The sequence below is a fragment of the Apodemus sylvaticus genome, chromosome 6 (assembly GCF_947179515.1).
Source record: "Apodemus sylvaticus chromosome 6, mApoSyl1.1, whole genome shotgun sequence".
In the NCBI taxonomy this organism is placed as follows: domain Eukaryota; kingdom Metazoa; phylum Chordata; class Mammalia; order Rodentia; family Muridae; genus Apodemus; species Apodemus sylvaticus.
In genome coordinates, this window is record NC_067477.1 from 39,849,705 (window position 1) to 39,873,614 (window position 23,910).

Consider the following 23,910-nt stretch of genomic DNA (forward strand, 5'->3'; position numbering starts at 1 on the left):
ACAGCCCCTTCGTAGGTATCATCAGCACTGTTTTTAAAAAAAAATTTTATTCTTGCTTTCATATTGAGTAAGAGCCATGAGAGGGATATCAAACTATGAGTAGCAGCAAAGTGAGTCACTGTGAAGCCCTGCCCCTGAGTCTGTCTCTGCCTTTGCCACTAGCCTGTGCATCTTTCCAGTAAACAACAACAGAAGGCTTGCTCTGGAAAGGTTAATGAGCTCCTCTCCCAGCTGTGATGTGTGCAAGCTTTCCGATTTCTCTGAAAATGTCAGTGTCTAAACCCCCGGTCCTTACCCAGGTTCTCTGATATTTTACCAATGAGAGAACTTAGCAGACTGATATTTACGAAGGCCAAGACTCAGACCTTCTGAGGAGAGTCGATCTAAGTCGATCTAAGTCGATCTAACTGCGGTGTGTCTGTCGGTGCGCAGCTCCAGGCATGCTGGAGTGTGAGCTGTCTCTCCTCAGCTCCACTCGCAGGTCCACCAAAGCATACATAATCATGCTAATTAACTGTTCATGGCCTCTTATGAAAACCATGACAGTTCTTCCCAAACCATAAGAAGTGAATTTGTAGCAAAGAACTTCTAAACGGCGGGAAGGTGGAACACGAACACTTTATCTTGTGGAGATGCGAATGGTCTTAATGTTCTGTGCTATGACAATGAACAATCACCACTGCTGTGCCATTTACAGATCTTTTGTGTGCAGCCCGAGTGATTCTTGGGAACTCTCGTGGCTGACAGGCATGGTGCCTGGGCTAGAAATCAGGCAAGAGAAAGCAAATGTGGCAGTATGTGAGCCTGCTGTCAAGGCGGTTTCAGAATTGAGCAGGATGCATCTCTCATCGCCGTATGATGCTTCTGGTGCCGGGTTGTTGGTCAGACGGGCCCTATAGGAACCCTGAACCAGCCCAGGCTATTGCTAAGGCTATTAGTTGCTCACATAAATTGATGGCAAGGCCTTATTGCTGAAAACAATACCTATACAAGTCACTGAACACAGAGAGATTGAGCTGTTGCCTACCTACAGTCTTTATCCATACTGACAAGTGTTTGTAGTCCTGGAAGGTACCCTGCACATTACCAAAGCAGAAAGGGAAACACAACCAGCTACCAACTCTTGGACCTACAAGGATGACCTGTCTGCAAGATATGCTAGGGCAACAGTGGCAGAAAGCTTGTGTGAGCAATCAACCAATATCTGATTGGACTTAAGACCCGTTGCATGAAATGGAACCTATCCCTGACACTGCTCCAGCGGCCAAGAGCCTGAGACAGTATTATAGGCCAGGGACCTAGAAGAAAACCAAACACTTGCTCAGCTAAAAGAATGTAAACATAAAACAGCCCCTAATGACATTCTGCTATACTCATAGATCAGTCCCATGCTCAGCCAACATCGCAGGAGCTTCCTCTTGCAGTAGATGGGAACACATACTGAGACCCACAACCTGACATTGTGCAGAGAGTGAGAGACCTTGGAACACTCAGTCCTCATTGGGAACCCCATAGAAGAAGAGGAGGAGGAGGAGGAGGAGAGGAGGAGGAGGACGAGGACGAGGAGGAGGTGGAGGAGGAGGAGGAAGAGGAAGAAAGAAGAAGAAGGAGAAGAAGGAGAGGAGGAGCAGGAGGAGGAGGAGGAGGAGGAGGAGGAGGAGGAGGAGGAGGAGGAGGAGGAGGAGGAGAAGGAGAAGGAGAAGGAGAAGGAGAAGGAGAAGGAGAAGGAGAAGGAGAAGGAGAAGGAGAAGGAGAAGGAGAAGGAGAAGGAGAAGGAGAAGGAGAAGGAGAAGGAGAAGGAGAAGGAGAAGGAGAAGGAGAAGGAGAAGGAGAAGGAGAAGGAGAAGGAGAAGGAGAAGGAGAAGGAGAAGAAGAAGAAGAAGAAGAAGAAGAAGAAGAAGAAGAAGAAGAAGAAGAAGAAGAAGAAGAAGAAGAAGAAGAAAAGAAGAAGAAACTGTAAAAACCAGACAAAGAAGAAGAAGAAGAAACTATAAAAACCAGAGGGGCTGGAGGACCCCAAGGAAATGAGACCTTCTAAACAGCAGAACAAACACACCCATGAATTCACAGAGGTGCTTGCAGTATGTACAGGGTTTGCACATGTCTGTGCTAGATAGGGTCCCAGCACTAAAAGGAGAAGTAGGTACAACCCACTTCCTGCCCCTAACCAAGACACTATCTGCATTTGATAACCACTTGCAACTGGAAATATTAGTTTTCACCAACAGAGTGTCACTTGGGAAACAACTCTTGCAGGTAGACCCCAAGCCCAGCAGTAGATGGCCAACACACAGTGAACTCAGTAGCATCTTTGGAGGTTCTTTGTCTCATGTTTTATCTGGACTTAGGAGAAAAACAGACATAGCAGCCCTTTGCATGTATATCATGGCTTCCGGTTTTGTATTTTGTATTCTTATGAGATACCTGTGTGTATAAACGTGTGTCTTTGCATCTACATTTGTTTCTTGTGCTTCTTCTTTGGCTCTTTTTCTTGTTTGTTTGTTTTGTCCTATTCCAGTTTGTTTGCTTTTCCTTTATCTTACATTATTTTATTTTATTATTATTCCTTAGATCCTTGTTCGTTTTCTGCCTAATGAGCTTCAGGGAGGATGTGGATTCAGATGGGATAGGGATATCTCAGGGGAGTTGAGGAAGGGGAAATTATAATCAGATCATATTATCTATTTTCAATACAAGGAAAAAAGAATCAAGTAGGAGGAGAAAATTCAGCTGAGCTCTATGCTGAGGATCTGACTGGAGGTGTAGACACAGAAGAGACAGCCGCACTGAAATGATGCTATGTTCAGAAGATGCTAGAGCTCTTGGAAGGGGAGGAAGTCAATCCCATGTTTATATTCTGACTAAACTGAAGCCGGAAAGGAGCAGCTAGCTCACAAGGCTTGGTTGGCTCCATGTAAAATGACATGTGGTTGAAAACCATGTTGACATGCAAGCTCCTTTGGTCAAGTTGAAGAACGGTTCCATCAGACACGTGATTCGCTCACAGTGGCTGTGACAGTATTGCCTTGGCCACTCATTTCAGGGATTTACTGCAAAGCCTTAAGATCATACCTGACTTTACTGTGATCACTATTAGCTTTGGATTGTTTAGAATGTTCCTCGCTGTCACGTGAGTGTTAAAGTTCACACTTTAAATGAGTTCAAGCCATCTACCCACATTACCAGATGAAAATTTATAAGTTAATATTTAAATGTATTCCTGTTAGAATATTAAGACCCCTTCCTTTCCCCCCTTCTTTCTCCTCTTTTCATCCCCCTACCCCAGTCCTCTCTTACACCTTCATTTTGCCCAGACACACACAGCACAGTACCCTGGAGTTACATATAGGGAGAAACTTGACCTGCTTGAGCTGGCAACACACTTGAACCAACTGGAATGGATGCCTACCATGTACCACACCTCCATTCCCCTTCTAGAATCAGTTAACCCACTACTGTGCCACACTGACCATGCTGTAGCCCCCACTGGCCCCTCTACTGCCTCCCAGACCATGCCTCTTTTAAAGGGAAAAACTCCCCACCATCTTGTTGTAAACCACAGAGCTAGAGATCACAGAATGTGAAGAACGAAGAATTAGGTTAGGATTTCTTTATCATGTAGGAAGGGGTGACAATCTCTTGAGAGTTGTAAGACAACAAGAGAGGGCGGGACTAGAGGGGCGGGAAGGGAGGGAACAGCCAATCGGGAGGCTAGGAAGCTGGAGAGGCAGGGCACTTTGGAAGCCTGAAGAGCAAGTTGCATTCTCTCAGGATGAGAAGGAAGAATGTTAGTGGGTAAGAGCGACCCTCGGTAATAATTTGATGTCTTCCTTTCCAATTTGTATCCCCTTGACCTCCTTATGTTGTCTAATTGCTCTAGCTAGAACTTGAAATACTATATTGAAAAGATATAGAAAGGACAGCCTTGTCTAATCGCTGATTTTAGTGGGATTGCTTCAAGTTTCTCTCCATTTAGTTTGATGTTGGCTACCAGTTTGCTGTATATTGCTTTAACTATGTTTAGGTATGGGCCTTGAATTCCTGTTCTTTCCAAGACTTTTAGCATGAAAGGATGCTGAATTTTCTCAAATGCTTTTTCAGCATCTAATGAAATGATCATAGGATTTTTTTTTCTTTGAGTTTGTTTATGTAGTGGATTGCATTGATGGATTTCCTTATACTGAACCATCCCTGCATCCCTGGGATGAAGCCTACTTGATTATGGTGGATGATCGTTTTGATGTGTTCCTGGATTTGGTTGACAAGAATTTTATTAAGTATTTTTGCATCGATATTCATAAGGGAAATTGGCCTGAAGCTCTCTTTCTTTGTTGGATCTTTGTGTGGTTTTGGTATCAGCGTAATTGTGGCTTCATAGAACGAGTTAGATAGTATTCCTTCTGTTTCTATTTTGTGGAATAGTTTGAAGAGTTTTGGTGTTCTATGAAGGTCTGATAGAATTCTGCATTATCACTATTTGCAGATGACATGATAGTCTACTTAAGTGACCTGAAAACCTCCACCAGAGAACTCCTACAGCTAATAAACAACTTCAGCAAAGTGGCTGGTTATAAAATCAACTCAAGCAAATCAGTTGCCTTCCTATACTCAAAGGATAAGCAGGCTGAGAAAGAAGTTAGGGAAATGACACCTTTCACAATAGCCACAAACAATATAAAGTATCTTGGTGTGACTCTAACCAAACAAGTGAAAAATCTATATGACAAAAACTTCAGGTCTTCCATGCTCTTGGATTGGCAGGATTAATATAGTTAAAATGGCCATCTTGCCAAAAGCAATCTACAGATTCAATGCAATCCCATCAAAATCCCAACTCAGTTCTTCACAGAGTTAGAAAAAGCAATTCTCAAATTCATCTGGAATAACAAAAAACCCAGGATAGCTAAAACTATTCTCAACAGTAAAAGAACTTCTGGAGGGAATCAGTATCCCAGACCTCAAGCAATACTACAGAGCAATAGTGTTAAAAACTGCATGGTATTGGCACAGTGACAGGCAAGTGGACCAATGGAATAGAATTGAAGACCCAGAAATGAATCCACACACCTATGGTCACTTGATCATATGGTCACGTGATCATATGGTCACAAAGGAGCAGAAAACATCCAGTGGAAAAAAAGTAGCCTTTTCAACAAATGGTGCTGGTTCAACTGGAGGTCAGCATGCAGAAGAATGCGAATTGATCCTTTCTTATCTCCTAGTACTAAACTCAACTCCAAGTGGATCAAGGACCTCCACGTGAAACCAGACACACTGAAACTAATAGAAAAGAAACTGGAGAAAACCCTTGAGAACACGGGCACAGGGGAAAAGTTCCTGAACAGAACACCAATAGCTTATGCTCTAAGATCAAGAATTGACAAATGGAACCTCATAAAATTACAAAGTTTCTGTAAGGCAAAGGACACTGTCAAAAGGACAAAACGTCAACCAACAAATTGGGAAAAGATTTTCACCAACCCTACATCTGATAGAGGGCTAATATCCAATATATACAAAGAACTCAAGAAGTTAGACCCCAGGGAACCAAGTAACCCTTTTAAAAAATGGGGTACAGATCTAAACAAAGAATTTTTACCTGAAGAAATTCGGATGGCCAAGAAGCACCTTAAGGAATGCTCAACATCATTAGTTATTAGGGAAATGCAAATCAAAACAACACTGAGGGGCTGGAGAGATGGCTCAGCAGTTAAGAGCACCGACTGCTGTTCTGAAGGTCGTGAGTTCAAATCCCAGCAACCACATGATGGCTTACAACCATCCATAATGAGATCTGATGCCTTCTTCGGAGGTGTCTGAAGACAGCTACAGAGAGCAAACAGGGCAGGAGGGAGAAAAAAAAAACGTGTCTGAAGACAGCTACAGGGTACTTACATATAATAAATAAATAAATAAATAAATAAATAAATAAATAAATAAATAAATCTTTTTTTTAATTTTTTTTAATTCGGTATATTTTTTATTTACATTTCAAATGATTTCCCCTTTCCTAGCCCCCCACTCCCAAAAAGTCTCGTAAGCCCCCTTCTCTCCCCCTGTCCTCCCACCCACCCCTTCCCAAGTCCCCGTTCTGGTTTTGCTGAATACTGCTTCATTGAGTCTTTCCAGAACAAGGGGCCACTCTTCCTTTCTTCTTGTACCTCATTTGATGGGTAGTTTATGTTTTGGGTAATCCAGGTTTCTAGGTTAATATCCACTTATTAGTGAGTGCATACCATGATTCATCTTTTGAGTCTGGGTTACTTCACTTAGTATGATGTTCTCTAGGTCCATCCATTTGCCTAAGAATTTCATGAATTCATTGTTTCTAATGGCTGAATAGTACTCCATTGTGTAGATATACCACATTTTTTGCATCCACTCTTCTGTTGAGGGATACCTGGGTTCTTTCCAGCATCTGGCAATTATAAATAGGGCTGCTATGAACATAGTAGAGCATGTATCCTTATTACATGGTGGGGAATCCTCTGGGTATATGCCCAGGAGTGGTATAGCAGGATCTTCTGGAAGTGAGGTGTCCAGTTTTCGGAGGAACCGCCAGACTGATTTCCAGAGTGGTTGTACCAATTTGCAACCCCACCAGCAGTGGAAGAGTGTTCCTCTTTCTCCACACCCTCTCCAACACCTGCTATCTCCGGAATTTTTAATCTTAGCCATTCTGACTGGTGTAAGGTGAAATCTCAGAGTTGTTTTGATTTGCATTTCCCTAATGACCAATGAAGTTGAGCATTTTTTAAGATGCTTCTCCGCCATCCGATGTTCTTCAGGTGAGAATTCTTTGTTTAACTCTGTACCCCCATTTTTTAATAGGGTTGTTTGGTTTTCTGGAGTCTAACTTCTTGAGTTCTTTATATATATTGGATATTAGCCCTCTATCTGATGTAGGATTGGTGAAGATCTTTTCCCAATTTGTTGGTTGCCGATTTGTCCACTTGATGGTGTCCTTTGCCTTACAGAAACTTTGTAATTTTATGAGGTCCCATTTATCAATTCTTGCTCTTAGAGCATACGCTATTGGTGTTCTGTTCAGAAACTTTCTCCCTGTACCGATGTCCTCAAGGGTCTTCCCCAGTTTCTTTTCTATTAGCTTCAGAGTGTCTGGCTTTATGTGGAGGTCCTTGATCCATTTGGATTTGAGCTTAGTACAAGGAGACAAGGATGGATCAATTCGCATTCTTCTGCATGCTGACCTCCAGTTGAACCAGCACCATTTGTTGAAAAGGCTATCTTTTTTCCATTGGATGTTTTCAGCCTCTTTGTCGAGGATCAAGTGGCCATAGGTGTGTGGGTTCATTTCTGGATCTTCAATCCTGTTCCATTGATCCTCCTGCCTGTCACTGTACCAATACCATGCAGTTTTTAACACTATTGCTCTGTAGTATTGCTTGAGGTCAGGGATACTGATTCCCCCAGAATTTCTTTTGTTGCTGAGAATAGTTTTAGCTATCCTGGGTTTTTTGTTATTCCAGATGAATTTGAGAATTGCTCTTTCTAACTCTGTGAAGAATTGAGTTGGGATTTTGATGGGTATTGCATTGAATCTGTAGATTACTTTTGGCAAAATGGCCATTTTAACTATATTGATTCTACCGATCCATGAGCATGGGAGGTTTTCCCATTTTTTGAGGTCTTCTTCCATTTCCTTCTTCAGAGTCTTGAAGTTCTTGTCATACAGATCTTTCACATGTTTGGTAAGAGTCACCCCAAGATACTTTATACTATTTGTGGCTATTATGAAGGGGGTCATTTCCCTAATTTCTTCCTCAGCCTGCTTATCCTTTGAGTATAGGAAAGCCACTGATTTGCTTGAGTTGATTTTATAACCTGCCACTTTGCTGAAGTTGTTTATCAGCTGTAGTTCTCTAGTGGAGTTTTTTGGGTCACTTAGGTAGACTATCATGTCATCTGCAAATAATGATAGTTTGACTTCTTCCTTTCCAATTTGTATCCCTTTGACCTCCTTATGTTGTCTAATTGCCTGAGCTAGTACCTCAAATACAATATTGAAAAGATAAGGAGAAAGGGGGCAGCCCTGTCTAGTCCCTGATTTTAGTGGGATTGCTTCAAGTTTCTCTCCATTTAGTTTGATGCTGGCTACCGGTTTGCTGTATATTGCTTTTACTATGTTTAGGTATGGGCCTTGAATTCCTGTTCTTTCCAAGACTTTAAGCATGAAAGGATGCTGAATTTTGTCAAATGCTTTTTCAGCATCCAATGAAATGACCATGTGGTTTTTTTCTTTGAGTTTGTTTATGTAGTGGATTGCATTGATGGATTTCCGTATATTGAACCAACCCTGCATTCCCGGGATAAAGCCTACTTGATCATAGTGGATGATCGTTTTGATGTGTTCTTGGATTCGGTTGGCAAGAATTTTATTGAGTATTTTTGCATCGATGTTCATAAGGGAAATTGGTCTGAAGTTCTCTTTCTTTGTTGGATCTTTGTGTGGTTTTGGTATCAGCGTAACTGTGGCTTCATAGAAGGAATTGGGTAGTGTTCCTTCTGTTTCTATTTTGTGGAATAATTTGAAGAGTATTGGTGTTAACTCTTCTTTGAAGGTCTGATAGAATTCTGCACTGAAACCATCTGGTCCTGTGCTTTTTTTGGTTGGAAGACTTTCTATGACTTCTTCAATTTCTTTAGGCATTATGGGACTGTTTAGATGATCTATTTGGTCCTGATTTAATTTTGGTATTTGGTATCTGTCAAGGAAATTGTCCATTTCCTCCAGGTTCTCCAGTTGTGTTGAGTACAGGCTCTTGTAGTAGGATCTGATGATTTTTTGGATTTCCTCAGTTTCTGTTGTTATATCTCCCTTTTCATTTCTAAGTTTGTTAATTTGTATACTTTCTCTGTGCCCTTTGGTCAGTCTGGCTAAGGGTTTATCTACCTTGTTGATTTTCTCGAAGAACCAGCTCCTGGTTTGGTTGATTCTTTGTATGGTTCTCTTTGTTTCTACTTGATTGATTTCAGCCCTGAGTTTGATGATTTCCTGCCTTCTACTCCTCCTGGGTGAAATAGCTTCTTTTTGTTCCAGGGCTTTCAGGTATGTCATTAAGCTGGTAATGTATGCTCTCTCCGTTTTCTTTTTGGAGGCACTCAGGGCTATGAGTTTTCCTCTTAGCACTGCTTTCATTGTGTCCCATAGATTTGGGTATGTTGTTTCTTCATTTTCATTGTGTTCTAAAAAGTCTTTAATTTCTTTCTTTATTTCTTCCTTGACCAAGGTATCATTGAGTAGCATATTGTTCAATTTCCACGTGTATGTGGGGTTTCTGTTGTTTTTGTTGCTATTGAAGACCACTTTTACTCCATAGTGATCTGATAGGAGGCATGGGATTAGTTCGATCTTCTTATATTTGTTGAGGTCTGTCTTGTGACCAATTATATGGTCGATTTTGGAGAAGGTACCATGAGGTGCTGAGAAAAAGGTATATTCTTTTGCTTTAGGATAGAATGTTCTATATATATCTGTTAAATCTAATTGGTCCAAAGCTTCAATTAATTTCATTCTGTCCCTGTTTAGTTTCTGTTTTCCTGATCAGTCCATTGAGGAAAGCGCAGTGTTGAAGTCACCCACAATTGTTGTGTTAGGTGCAATGTGTGCTTTGAGCTTTAATAAAGTTTCTTTTACTAAGGAGGGTGCCCTTGCATTTGGAGCATAGATGTTCAGGATTGAGAGTTCTTCTTGTTGTATTTTTCCTTTGACCAGCAAGAAGTGTCCCTCAGGGTTTCTTTTGATGACTTTGGGTTGAAAGTCAATTTTATCTGATATTCAAATGGCTACTCCAGCTTGTTTCCTGAGACCATTTGCTTGTAAAATTGTCTTCCAGCCTTTTACTCTAAGGTAGTGTTTGTCTTTGACCCTTAGGTGTGTTTCCTGTAAACAGCAAAATGTACGGTCCTGTTTACGTATCCAGTCAGTTAGTCTATGTCTTTTTATTGGGGCATTGAGTCCATTGATGTTAAGAGATATTAAGGAATAGTGATTGTTACTTCCTGTCATTTTTGACGTTATTTTTTAAATTTGATTGGTTAACTTCTTTTGGGTTTGATGAAAGGTTACTATCTTGCTTTTTCCAGGGTGAAGTTTCCCTCCCTGTATTGGTGTTTTCCTCCTATTATCCTTTGTAGGGCTGGGTTTGTGGATAGATATTGGGTAAACTTGGTTTTGTCATGGAATATCTTAGTTTCTCCATCTACGGTGATTGAGAGTTTTGCTGGATATAGTAGTTTTGGCTGGCATTTGTGTTCTCTTAGAGTCTGCATAAGATCAGCCCAGGATCTTCTAGCCTTCATAGTCTCAGGTGAAAAGTCTGCTGTGATTCTGATAGGTCTTCCTTTATATGTTACTTGGCCTTTTTCTCTTACTGCCTTTAATATTCTTTCTTTGTTTAGTACATTTGGTGTTTTGATTATTATGTGACGGGAAGTATTTCTGTTCTGGTCCAGTCTGTTTGGAGTTTTGTAGGCTTCTTGTATATTCATGGGCATCTCTCTCTTTAGGTTAGGGAAGTTTTCTTCCATAATTTTATTGAAGATATTTGCTGGCCCTTTAAGCTGTAAATCTTCACTCTCATCTATGCCTATAATCCTTAGGTTTGGTCTTCTCATTGTGTCCTGGATTTCCTGGATATTTTGGGTTACAAGCTTTTTGCTTTTTGCATTTTCTTTAACTGTTGAGTCCATGGTTTCTATGGTATCTTCAGCGTCTGAGATTCTTTCTTCTATCTCTTGTATTCTGTTGTTGATATTTGCATCTATGTCCACTGATTTCTTCCCAAGGCTTTCTATCTCCAAAGTTGTCTCCCTTTGAGTTTTCTTAGTTGTTTCTACTTCTGATTTTAGATCCTGGATTGTTTTGCTTAGCTCCTTCACTTGCTTGTTTGTGCTTTCCTGTAATTCTTTAAGAGATTTTTGTGTTTCCTCTTTCATGACCGCTGCCTGTTGACCAAAGTTCTCCTGTATTTCTTTAAGTGTTTTTTGTGTTTCCTCATTATTGGCTTTTGTATTCTCCTGGATTTCTTTCAATGATTTTTGTGTTTCCCTTGCAAGGGCTTCTAACTTTTGATCCATTTTCTCCTGAATTTCTTTAAGTATGTCCTTCATGTGTTCCTGTACCAGCATCATGACCAGTGATTTTAAATCCAAATCTTGTTTTACTGGTGTGATGGGGTATCCAGGACATGCTGGTAAAGGAGAATTGGGTTCAGATATTGCCATATTGCCTTGATTTCTGTTAGTGACGTTCCTGCGTCTGCCTTTTGCCATCTAGTTCTCACTGGTGTTAGTTTGTGTTGTCAATGCTGGACTCACCAGTGCAAGCTGCCCCTTCCCAGGTGGCCTCTGGTGCACAGCTTACCTCCTGCACTGTCTGGAGACAGGGTGTTGTTGTCCAGGCTGTTCAGACCCCGAAGCAGACACCTGAAGGCTCCCACTGGGGCCCGCTGGATTCACTGGAGCACACCGACTTCTCCCGCTGGCCGCCTGGAAGTCCCACTTGCCTCTTGCCTCTTTCAGGACTTGGAGATGTGGTGTTGCCGCTCAGGCTGATCTGGATCCGGAAGTGTAGAGGTCCGAGGGCTACCGCCAGAGGCCTCAGGACTGAAGCCTGAGCTCTGTGCCACAGGGAAGGAGCTGTGCTGTGAGCTCCCAGACTGCCTCTGGGCACACACCAGGTCCCGTTCCCCCCCCCCCCCCCCCCCCCCCCCGCACTTCCTGGAGACCGAGTGCTGTGGCCCAGGCTGTTCAGATCCTAAAGCAGGCGCCTGAAGGCTCCTGCTGGAGCCCGCTGGATTCACCGGAGTACACCGACCTCTCAATAAATAAATCTTAAAAAAAAAAAAAAAAAAAAAAAAAAAACCTGAAATTTCACCTCACACCAGTCAGAATGGCTAAGGTTAACAACTCAGGAGACAGCAGGTGTTGGCGAGGATGTAGAGAAAGAGGAACACTCCTTCACTGCTGGTGGGATTGTAAGATGGTACAACCACTATGGAAATCAGTCTGGCGGTTCCTAAGAAAACTGGACATGATACTTCCAGAGGACCCTGCTATACCACTCCTGGGCATATACCCAGAGTATTCCCAGCATGCAATAAGGACACATGCTCCACTATGTTCATAGCAGCCTTATTTATAATAGCCAGAAGCTGCAAAGAACCCAGATGTCTCTCAATGGAGGAATGGATACAGAAAATGTGATATATTTATACAATGGAATACTACTCAGCAATTAGAAACAATGAATTCACGAAATTTTCTGGCAAATGGTTGGATCTGGAAAATATCATCCTAAGTGAGGTAACCCAAACACAAAAGAATACACATGGAATGCAATCTCTGATAAGTGGATATTAATTAGCCCAGAAGCTCTGAATACCCAAGGCACAATTAGCATATCAAATGACTCCCATGAAGTAAGGAGAGGGCCCTGATCCTGGAAAGGCTTGATCTAGCATTGGAAGGGAGTATCAGGACAGAGAAAAAGGAGAGAGGTGGTTGGAGAATGGGTAGAGAGAAGAAGGTTTATGGGACATATGGAGAGGGGGGAACTGGGAAAGGGGAAATCATTTGGAATGTAAACAAGGAATATAGAAAATAAAAATATATAATAGAAAAAAAAAAGAGCGACCCTCAGCCTCTGACTACGGCACTTTGGGAGACTTGTTGCTCTTTCAGAGAGGGAAGGCTCTACAGCATAAGGGTACATCAACTCAGTCTGTGATCTGGCTTGAAACTGGGGTGCGAAGGCTCCAGCCACTGCCTCAGCCCCTGTAAAACAGCCTAGCCCTTTCCTAGTGCTTCATCTGGTCCTCAGTGCCGAAGGCAGGGTCCCTTCCCTTTCCTTCATAATTCTCCCTGGCTCCCTTATCACAAGACACCATGGGCAGAGACATTTGTTAAAAAGATGGAGGACAAGCCCTCCTGCTCCTCATTGTCCCTCCATACAGCCCCAGAGCCATAGCCTGGCCTGTTGGAAATGTGTTCCCATCGGTGCTCAAACACGTTTTGAAGCACTTCATCGATGCTTGTTTCTTGCGTGCCCGTTTGTCATTGCCAGCCATGATATAAAGTTGAATATTCTTGGTAGTGTTTCTACCACAGCTGTTGTGGTTTGGAGGGCTGAGTAAGGCTGGGAACCCAAGCCTTTGACTCCATCAGGTGTGCCCCTCATTGCACTGACAGGGTTCATTTTGGTTTTGTTTTCTGAGCCATGTTGTCTCCGCCAAATGACAGTCTCCTTACCTCTACCTCTGTGGTGCTGGGAAACAGGTGTATGCCACTATGCCAAGCTTTATACTGTGGTTCTTTAGAAAGAGTGAGTACTTGATATTTTCAGGTAAAAATCAGATTACTGAACCTGTCACAAAGAATTATCCTCCCAAAACACTAACCCCCACTTGGTATCTTGGAAATATTCTGTGAAATGAAGCAGAAAAAACATCAAAGCAGCTTCTAGTGCAGGCTTATAGTTCTCAGCCTATAGGTTGTGACCTTTTTGGGTATTGGATGATCCTTTCATATGATATCCTTTCATATAATATCCTGCATATCATATATTTACATTATGATTCATAAAAGTAGCAAAATTACAGTTGTGAAGTAGCAACAAAAATAATTTTGTGGTTGGGGGTCCTCACAACATGAAGACCTTCGCAGCATTAGGACTATTGAAAACCACTGTTGTAGTGGATAGCACACAAAAAAGATTTGGGGAGATTTTTGTCAAACAAGACTCCAACCTTCACATAACACCCAGTCATCTCATCAGCCTTGTCCACAGTGACAAGTGACAAAGTGTGCTGCTGACCAGCTGGATCCCCACAGAGGCCTCTGCTGTCATTCCATCATGGCTTCCAGAATGTCTGTATCAGCCTGGTTAGTTACCTGGGTGGAAGCCTGTGGTCAGTAATCTTTTCTTGAGCCAGGATCACAGAGTTCTTCCCTCCATCAAATGCATGACAAGCCTTGTGCCTTTCTCGGTCCATCCCTGGTCAATGTCTGAAGGCGGGAGTGAATGAACAGTGAGCTCCACTGAAGACGAGGAGAAGAAGGAAGGGGAGGAGGAAGAGATGAGACCCGGGGAATGTCCTCTCCTGGTCATTTCATAATGGATGATGAGCTAAAAGCCAGTCATGAAGTCTAGCACAAAGAGAAGGCTAAGGCTGGAAGAGACGCTAAGACTGTTTCTCAATCCATTCCACTCTCTTGTTCTAGATAAGAAGCCGAGGCCTGGGTAACACAAGTTTGTGGACAATCTGGGTTGTTGTAACAATGTGACAGCCCAGGAACCCCGTGAGGTATTGTCTTCTCCCAGAAGATGCCAGTTTCCCCAAAGGTGGTCTTCCAAAGGCTGGCATTTAGCCTTCTTTTGTCTTAGTGTCAAGAAGAATTGTGCAAGGCACACTGTATTTCAAAAAGGTTTCATTTTTGGATGTGTGCCGATCAGAACAGCCAAACTTTCCTACTCCTTAAATTTCCATAACTTCTTGAGGGTTTTGCACATTGATTGGAGAAATTGGAAAGATACCACCTTAACCAGTTATCAAAGTCAACGCTGATGGTCATAAATCACGCTGGCAGTACATACCCCTAATGAGATGGCATGTTGAAAAAAAAAGATACTGTGGTGGATTTCCTCCTAAAAGTCAATAGTGCCAACATACTCATGAGAAAACTATCAGGCAAGTTTTGATAGAGGGATGTCCTGCAACTACCTGACAGATGCTCTTCAAAACTATTGACATCATCTGAAGAAAGGGAAATCTAAGGCATAGTCAGATCCAAGAGGACCCTGAGGAAGCACAGCAAGTATTGCAATGCTGTGCCCTAGATGTGGCCCTGGACACACAACGGCCTGGATACAGAATGGCAAAGAGACTGCGAGTAAACCAGGGGCCCTGGTGAATTACAAACAACCCCTAACAACAGGTCCTATGTCCTGTTTTCTGGGAAAGTTGGGGACCCTGTCAGAGTAATTCAGGAATGGCTTAGAGAAAGAGATGGTAATGTCCTATGGGACCATGAAAGTGAGGGGAAGAAGTCATGAGTGTATACAGACAGGGCACATACATATCCTCAGGAAAAGAACCAACTCTGCAAGCACCTGCCTAGGCCACCACCAACCACCACACCAGCGTGCGGGGCGTGGTGCTCCAGGCAGGACAAAGTTAAAGGAGACATGAAAACACCCCACCACACCTTTGCTGCTCTGTTGCTGTGATAAGACACTGACTGAAAGCGACTTAGGAAAGGAAAGGATTTATTTCAGCTTACAGGCAGTAATCTGTCAAGGGAAGGTAAGACAGGAGCCAGGGCAGGAATCTGAAGGCAGGAACTGGAGCAATGCCCACAGAGTTAATTTTGGTCTGTGATGGCTCTTTTGGCAAGCTTTTTTATAAAGTTTTTTAAAAGATAAATGATACTTTGTGAAAAGGCTCATAGGGAGTGGCACTATTAAGAGGTGTGACCTCGTTGGAGTAGGTGTGGTCTTATTAGAGGAAATGAATCACTTGGGAATGAGCTTTGGAGTTTCAAATCCTCCAGCCAGGCCCAGTGTCACACTCTTCCTGCTTGCTGTGAATCCAAATCTATAACTCCCAGCTCCTTCTTCAGCACCATGGCTGCCTTGCATGCTGCCAGGCTTTCTGTCATGATGATAATGGACTGAACCCCTGAAACTGTAAGCCAGCCCCAATTAAATGTTTGCCTCTATAAGAGTTGTGGTAGTCATGGTATCCCTTCATAGCAAAGTGTAACTAAGACATTTTGATACAGTATTTTTAAAAATCAAAAGTAAGGTAGAAAACATCTATTATGAACAAAGTATCCAAGTTTTAAATAAAGACAAGATAATGATGCTGTATCAAGTCGTATTGGCACCTGATGTGAAAGTTGTGCCCTCTACATACATTTTTAATGTGGATTATTTTGATGCTTAATTGTTTTCAGAACATTAACATTATTGAAAACAGTGGAAATTTTGAAGTATCTAGAAACCACATTTCTTTAAATATTTTATTTATACCCAAAATAGATTTATTATCACTTTAATTTTTTGGCTTTAGTGCACACAAACTCATCAATAGTATTCTCTAAATCAACTTCTTTGCTTTCCTTACCTGGGAGAACTGCTGTGTCTACAGTTTCTCTTGATGTAAGTGTCAGCGTAAAATAATTCAAACATTGACTTCTTTATTTCAAGTTCAGCATTTTGACCGTTAGGATCTTTACGTTAGTTTTAGTTTCTTTTAATTTTTTATTACAATGTTTCTTACTTTGATACTAATTTTTTGATACTAATTATTTTTTATTTACATGCCAAACATTGCCTTCCTCCTGGTGCCCACTCTCAGAATGCCTCCCCCTCCCCTATCAGTGCTCATCCCCATATCCCCCACCCTGCTCATCAAGTCTCTGCAGCTTTAGATGCATCCTCTCCCACCGAGACCAGACAGTGCAGCAGCCCTGTTGGGGAACTGAGTAGACAGTAAAGCAGCAGCTTTAGGGGCAGCCCCCGCTCCGATTGGGAGACCCACGTAAAGACTAAGCTACACACCTGCTACATGTGTGCCAGGGCCCTTGGTTCAGCCCGTGTACGCTTTCTGGTTGGTGGCTCAATCTCTGAGAGCTCCCACAGTCCTAGTCAGTTCATACTGTTAGTCTTTCTGTGAAGTTTCTATCCCCTTCAGAGCTTCTAATCCCTTCCTACAACTTTTCCATAACAGTCCCCAACCTCCATGCAATGTTTGGCTGTGGGTATCTGCTTCTGTTTCAGTCAGCTGCTGGGTGGAGCCTCTCAGAGGACGGTTATGCTAGGCCGTCCTCTATGCTAACAGAGAATCATCAATAGTGTCAGGGATTGGTGCTTGCCCTTCAGATGGGTCCTAAGCTGCGTTGGTTATTTGTTGGCCATTCCTTCAGTCTCTGCTCCATCTTTGTCCCTCTATTTCTTTTAGATAGGACAAATTTTGGGTTAAAAGTTTTGTGGGTGGGTTGGTGTTTTTATCCCTCCACTGGGGGTCCTGCATGGCTACAGGAGGTGACCTCTTCAGGTCCCATGTCCCCACAGTTAGGCATCTTGACTGAGGTCACCCAAATTGACTCCTGCAACCTCCCTCCCCCATCCCAGGTCTCTAGGACTTCCTAGAGATTCCCCCCAACCCCTCACCCCTAGCAGCTGCAGGTTTCCATTCATTCTCCTGGCCCTCTGGCCCTCTCTCCAGTCTCTCCCCAGACCTGATTCCTGACCCGCCCTCCCCCCATTCTCCTCCCATCCCCTCTCCCACCCAGATTCCTCCCTCTCTCTGTGGCCTATGACTATTTCATTCACCCATCTAAGTAGGATTTAATGATCCTCACTTGGATCTTCCTTCTTGTTTTATGTCTTTGTGTCTATAGGGTGTGTCATGGGCATTCTGTACCTTATGGCTAATATCCACTTATAAGTGAATACATACCATGCATATCCTTTTGGGTCTGGGTTACCTCACTCAGGATGATATTTTCTAGTTCCACCCATTTGCCTGCAAAATTCATGATATCTTTGTTTTTAATAGATGAACAGTACTCCATTGTGTCAACGAACCCCATTATTGGTATCCATTCCTTGATTGATGGACATCTGGGTTGTTTCCAGTTTCTGGGTATTAGGGATACAGCTGCTATGAACATAATGGAGCATGTGTCCTTGTGGTATGGAAGAGCATTTTTCTGGTATGTGCCTAGGAGTAGTACAGCTGGATCTTCCTGTAGAGCTATTTTCAATTTTCTGAGGAACTGCCAGATTGGTTTCTGGAGTGGTTGTATAAGTTTGCAGTCCCACCAGCAGCAAGGAATGTTCCTCTTTCTCTACACCCTCCCCAGAGCATACTGTCCCTTGAGTTTTTTATCTTAGCCATTCTGATTGATATAAGGTAGAATCTCAGGGTCATTTTGATTTGCATTTCCCTGATGACTAAGGATGTTGAACATTTCTTTAAGTGCTTCTCAGCCATGCAAGATTCCTTTGTTAAGAATTCTCTCTTTAGCTCTGTTCCCCATTTTTTTTCAATTGGGTTATTTGGTTTGTTGGAGTTTAACTTCTTGAGTTCTTTGTATATTTTGGATATTAGCCTTCTGTCAGATGTAGGGTTAGTTTTATGTTGAGGTCTTTGATCCACTTGGACTTGAGTTTTGTGCAGAGTGACACACATATGGATCAATTTTCATTCTTCTTCATGCAAACATCCAGTTAGACCAGCACCATTTGTTGAAGATGCTTTTGTTCTTTCTACTGTATGGTCTTTGGTGTCTTTGTAAAAAATCAAGTGTCCATGGGTGTGTAGGATCATTTCTGGGTCTTTGATTTAATTTCACTGATCAACTTGTCTGTTTCTGAACCAATACCATGCAGTTTTTATCACTATTGCCCTGTTGTACAGTTTGAGATCAGGGATGGTGATTCCTCCAGACATTCTTTTATTGGTCAGGAGGGTTTTAGCCGTCCTGGGCTTTTTGTTTTTCCATATGAATTTGATAAATGCTCTCTCGAGATCTGTAAAAAAAAAAAAAATGTGTTGGAAAGTCAAAGGTTAACTTCTTTATTTCAAGTTCAGCATTTTGACTGTTTGGACTTTTATGTTAATTTTAGTTCCTTTTAATTTTTTATTAGAATGTTTCTAAATTTGGTACTAATTTTGAGAGCACCTTACATTGTATTTCCTAATCTCAGACCTATTGCCAGCTTGTGTCTACCTGGTAAAATCTAACCTGTCTTCTCCTCTCCTATTCCTCTTCCTGTTTCATCTTAAAATCATCAGAAATTGTTTGGCAAACTGAGGAGGGAGGGTGAGGAGCATTTACATGACTGCTAATTTTAGAAATCTTGAAGAATCCAGTCTTTGAATAATTCTCCAAGGAAACAGAACCAATAGTATATACTGATTATATAGTGTATAAATGCATATTTTATTATACTGCATTGTTTTATGCATATAAATATATATTATGTTTCTCTGAATTGTTTTGTGCATATAAATATACATGTTCTACATACATAGTACATTGTTACACATATATTATGTCTATACAGTTAAATATATAAACAAAACAAGAATGCTCAGTTTCTATAATCATATAAGTTAATCACACACAAAATCCTATCAAAGATTGGCCCAGTCAGCTTCAGAAGCTGAGAAGTTTCCCACGCTGCAGTAATCTGCTACCTGTGAGCTAGAGTCTCAGGAAAAGTTGATGCTATGGCTCTAACCCAAGCCTGAAGACCAGTAAACCAGCAGAGCAGTATCAGGAGGCCGCAGAACAAGTCCAACAGTGATGCTGAGTGCCTTTAATCCAGCATTCAGGAGACCGAGGTGGGCAGATCTCCAGAGTTCTAGAACAGCAAAAGCTATGCAGAGAAACCCTGTCTCAAAAGGAGGAGGAGGAGGAGAAAGAAGAGGAAGAGGAAAAATAGGAAGAAGAGGAGGAGTAGGAGGAGCAGGAAGAGCAGGAGGAGGAGCAGGAGGAGCAGGAGGAACAGGAGGAGCAGGAGGAGAAGGAGGAGCAGGAGGAGGAGCAGGAGGAGGAGGAGGAGCAGGAGGAGGAGGAGCAAGAGGAGCAGGAAGAGCAGGAGGAGGAGCAGGAAGAGCAGGAGGAGGAGCAGGAGGAGGAGCAGGAGGAGGAGCAGGAAGAGCAGGAAGAGCAGGAGGAGGAGCAGGAAGAGCAGGAAGAGCAGGAGGAGGAGCAGGAGGAGCAGGAGGAGCAGGAGGAGCAGGAGGAGCAGGAGGAGCAGGAGGAGAAGGCCCTAGAACAGTGGTCTCAACCTGTGGGTCGCTACCCCTTTGTAGGGTTAAATGACCCTTTCGCAAGGGTTGCCTAAGGCCATAAGATATTTATATTCCAACTCCTAACAGTAGCAAATTACAGTTATAAAGTAGCAACAAATATAATTTTATGGTTGGAGGTCACCACAACATGAGGAACTGACTTAAAGGGTCCAGCATTAGGAAGGTTGAGAACCACGGCCCTAGAACAAGGAGCACTACAGTCATGCAGGAGAGGAAGATGTCCTCCTAGCACAAGGTGCTCTGTTCTATCTGGGCCCTCAACAGACTGGATGATAGATGCCCATATCACCAGAGCAAGTGAACTATATGCCCACTCAAATGCCAGCCTCCTGAAGAAACACCCCCCACAGACACACAAAAGTAAGTTTTGCCAGCCATGTAACATGCAAAAATCAGTCAACTGTAGATCATTTCTTTTCTTTCTTAACTTTTTATTCTTTGTGAGTTTCACATCATGCACCCCAGTCCTGTCATCTCCCCGTCCCTTCACATCTGCCCTTTGCCCTTGCAACCTCCCACCAAATAAAAAACACACAAACCGAAAAACAAACACTAACAACAACAACAACAACAATAACAAGAGCATGGAAAACATCTTGTGGTGGAAGCTCTAGTGTGTCACAGTGTGTCACAGTGTGTCACAGTACACCCCTCTGTGCACACATCTTTACTTGCAGATGTTCATTGCAATAAGCCATCGGCCTGGTTTGAGGTCTCTGGTTTCTTTGACTCCATCAATACTAGATCCTCACTGGGCCTCCTCCCAGTTATCCTGTTGCTGCCCTGTGACATGGAAATCCTACAGCTTTGGATCAGCAGGTCTGGCCCTTTCACACATCCCAACCATTTGCAGATGATATAGATTTTGGGGTGGGACAACTCACAGCCCCGGACCTGGGCCTGAATGATAGCAGAGCTGTCAGCCCACTGAGAGGTGTGATTATCCACAACACCAGGGCAAGCTCTCCAGCACCTCTCTGGCTGGGCCACGCAATGCTGCCATCAATAGGAGGCAGGGTCAGCTCTCATGCCTTCTGGACCAGCTTCTACACCCACACTTCCAGAGCCAGCCCCACTGAGCTACCCTGTCAAGGCCTGGGACCCACCCTCTCATATGCTGCAGCCTGTGCAGGGCGGGGCCAGCTCTGCTGCTCTCACACCTTCCGGGCTGGCTCCCCGTGGCTTCCCTAGCAGGGCCAGCTCCACTGTCTTGCCCAGGCAAAGGTGATGGGCCCACTCTTCTGAGTAGGGAGCTAATGGGGGCAGGGATAACTCTCCCAGCCTCATGGACCCATGGGCAGCTTTCCTGAGGTTTTAGTGGGGACATCGCCTCTGTACCTGTGCCCCACCCCACGGAAGATGAGTGACAGGCTCGGCTCTCCCACATTCATGCCCTTAGGGCCTGCTCCCCAAAGTGCTACCACTTTGGCATTGGGAGAGATGGTGCCAGGTTCTCCAGAGGACCACATCCAGTGAGGCGCAGGGCCAGTTCTGCACAGCCCCTAGACAATCCGGTGGTTTGTAGCGGCTGCCCTGGGACATTCCAATGTTCTCTAGTGGTAATAAAAGCCACAAACATCAACACTGACCCCTGCCACTGCATAGCCACAAACTCGGACATGTCCCTCAGTGGCAGCGTGGGCTGGCACCTCACCATGGCCCCAGGTGGCAGGGCTGGCTGCTCACAACAGGCTCCCCCTCTCCAGTCTCCGGCTCCTCTCTTCATAATGCTCAAGTTGCTCCACTCCACTTTCTCTCCCATCTGACCAACACACTCTTGCACATTGTGGTGGCTCTGCTGCAGGCAGGCCACTTAGCTAGGCGACATCCACGTTGCAGGGCAAGCAAGGGTCTATTGCCCGCCTGTGTTGGGCACTGGTGGGTAGGTCTGTGGGTAGTGTGGCAGTCTGCAGGTCTCTCTGTCTTTCCCCTTCTTTGCTGAGCTGCCTGGATTTGATTTGATTTGACTTGATTTGATTTTTATGAGTCCTAGGCATAAGTCAGCTTTGACCGCCAAGCCAGCGATCAAGCTAGGATAAACAAAGGACTGCCACCTGCTGTGCCCCTTGACTGATGTAAGAACACCACCAACAAGGTGTCCCTTTGCCCATTGCCAGGAGGTTCACAATCATTTCTTAGGAGAGGCCCGAGCTATAGGGAGGGAAGACTCTACTCAAAAGGTAGCTAGATTTCTGGCTATTTTGTGGAGTCAAGCATTGTAACTTGCCAAGATCTAACATATTTTGTAATTTACTGCAGTCAAAAGGTGTTTGTTTTGTTATGTTTTATTGTTGTTTTGGGGTTTTTTTTTGGTGGGGCGGAGGGGGGTTCAAAACAGGGTTTCTCTGTGTAGCCCCTGCTGTCCTGCAACTCAGAAATCCTCCTGCCTCTGCCTCCCAAGTGCTGAGATTAAAGGCGTGCGACACCACCGCCCGGAATTGTTGTTGCTGTTGTTGTTGTTGCTGCTGCTGCTGTTGTGTTAAATCTCAGAGTGACTAAGAAAACCTGAGGCTTTCCTGTCTTTATGAGTCAGGAAAGGTAGGCACCTGGAGTGAGCGTGAGGCCGGACTCGGGGTGAAGCCTCTAAAGAGGCGGCTTTGGGCTGCATCTTGGGAATCAACTGTTTTTGTTCATGGTACTCATTCCATAAGATCCCACCCCATAAAGCCATCCAAGCAACCCCACCTAAACAAAAGCATCCCTGTAGCGACTCCCATGCGAGGGATATGGTACATGTGTCACAAGCTTACCCTTTAGGGTGTCGGTAGTGAGGGGGTGCAACAGGCCATGTTCTCACAAGGGCTCGTAGAACACCAGGGGCTCTGGCTTCCTGCTTGGCTACCCCATCTTGCTCTCCTGAACCCCTTCAACCCCCCCCCCCCATGAAGTCCTCGCCCAGAGCTGAGCTGGTGCTGGCACCTTACCCTCGGCTCTCCCAGATGGTGAGATACATAAACAGGAAGTTAGCCTGCCTATGCTACTTTGTCCCAAGGATGAACACTGAACAAATACAGTAAACTTACCAGAGCTGCAGACTTCCTGCTTCTCAGACCCCGAACTGGGGCCGATTCCGAAATCCCCGTGGAAGGGTGCAGCCCTGCCCTGGCACAGGTTTCACCTTTGCGAGGAAACATTTATTTTCCTTGGTCCTTTAAAGTACATGTTCCACGCCTAGGCGTGGGTTACATCTGCTTGTTATCCCGGTATTCACGAAGCTGAGCCAGGAGGATTGTAAGTTCAAGACCAACATGAACTTCGTAGTGAGTGCAACACACCTTAGGTTCCACAGTGAAAAACCTCCGCCTCCATTTTAAAAATAAAAATAATAATAATAATTAAAAAGACGAGTCATTAGGAATATTTCTGCCCATACTGAAGTTTGAAATATTTTTAAATTCATTTTTTTTAACCTTTTAGTCAAAAGTTAAGAACCAAGCCTTTTCTAATGGTTTCCTTTCATCAGAATGAGTTTTCGAATCGAGAACCCTGGGACTTTTCTCTCTCCCCTTCCCCGGTTACAGAGCTTCCTTTCCACCCGCCTTAGACATTACCTTGGTTTATTGTCTTTGCCCTCCAACGACATGCCCTCCTCCTCTCCTGAGGGAACGTGCTGGGACCTCCGCGCTCATATCTCTATTAGCTTTTTAAGTCTCCCTTCACCAGAGACACTTGTAGTGCAATAACTCAATTATTTCAAGGGAGATTGAAAAAGAAACCGCTAGCAGCAACGACAATTACATTTGTGTGAAGTGCAGATAGCACAGCTGGCTGGGAAGTTTTGTAAGGAGAGCCCATGCCAGCTCAGCGGTTCTCAACCTTCTAATGCTTTGACAACCCCCCCCCACCCCCATACAGTTCCTCATGTCATGGTGACCACCCCCCCCAGCCATAAAGTTATTTTCATTGCTACTTCATAACTGTAATTTTGCTGTTATTAATCATAATGTAAATATCCTGTCTTCCAATGGTCTTAGACCACCCCTGTGAAGGGGGTCAGTCACACGCCCTCCGAGGGGTGGAGACCCACAGGTTGAGAACCACTGATGTTGCGGGTGTT

At 43.7% G+C, this 23,910-nt stretch overlaps 1 non-coding gene across 1 annotated transcript; it reads right to left on the reverse strand.

Moving 5' to 3' along the window:
- Positions 1-21,833: 21,833 nt before the first annotated feature.
- Positions 21,834-21,975, reverse strand: LOC127688210 (small nucleolar RNA SNORA48). The gene has a single exon (XR_007978621.1). It is a non-coding gene; the product is annotated as a small nucleolar RNA SNORA48 (small nucleolar RNA).
- Between the last annotated feature and the right edge of the window lie 1,935 nt (positions 21,976-23,910).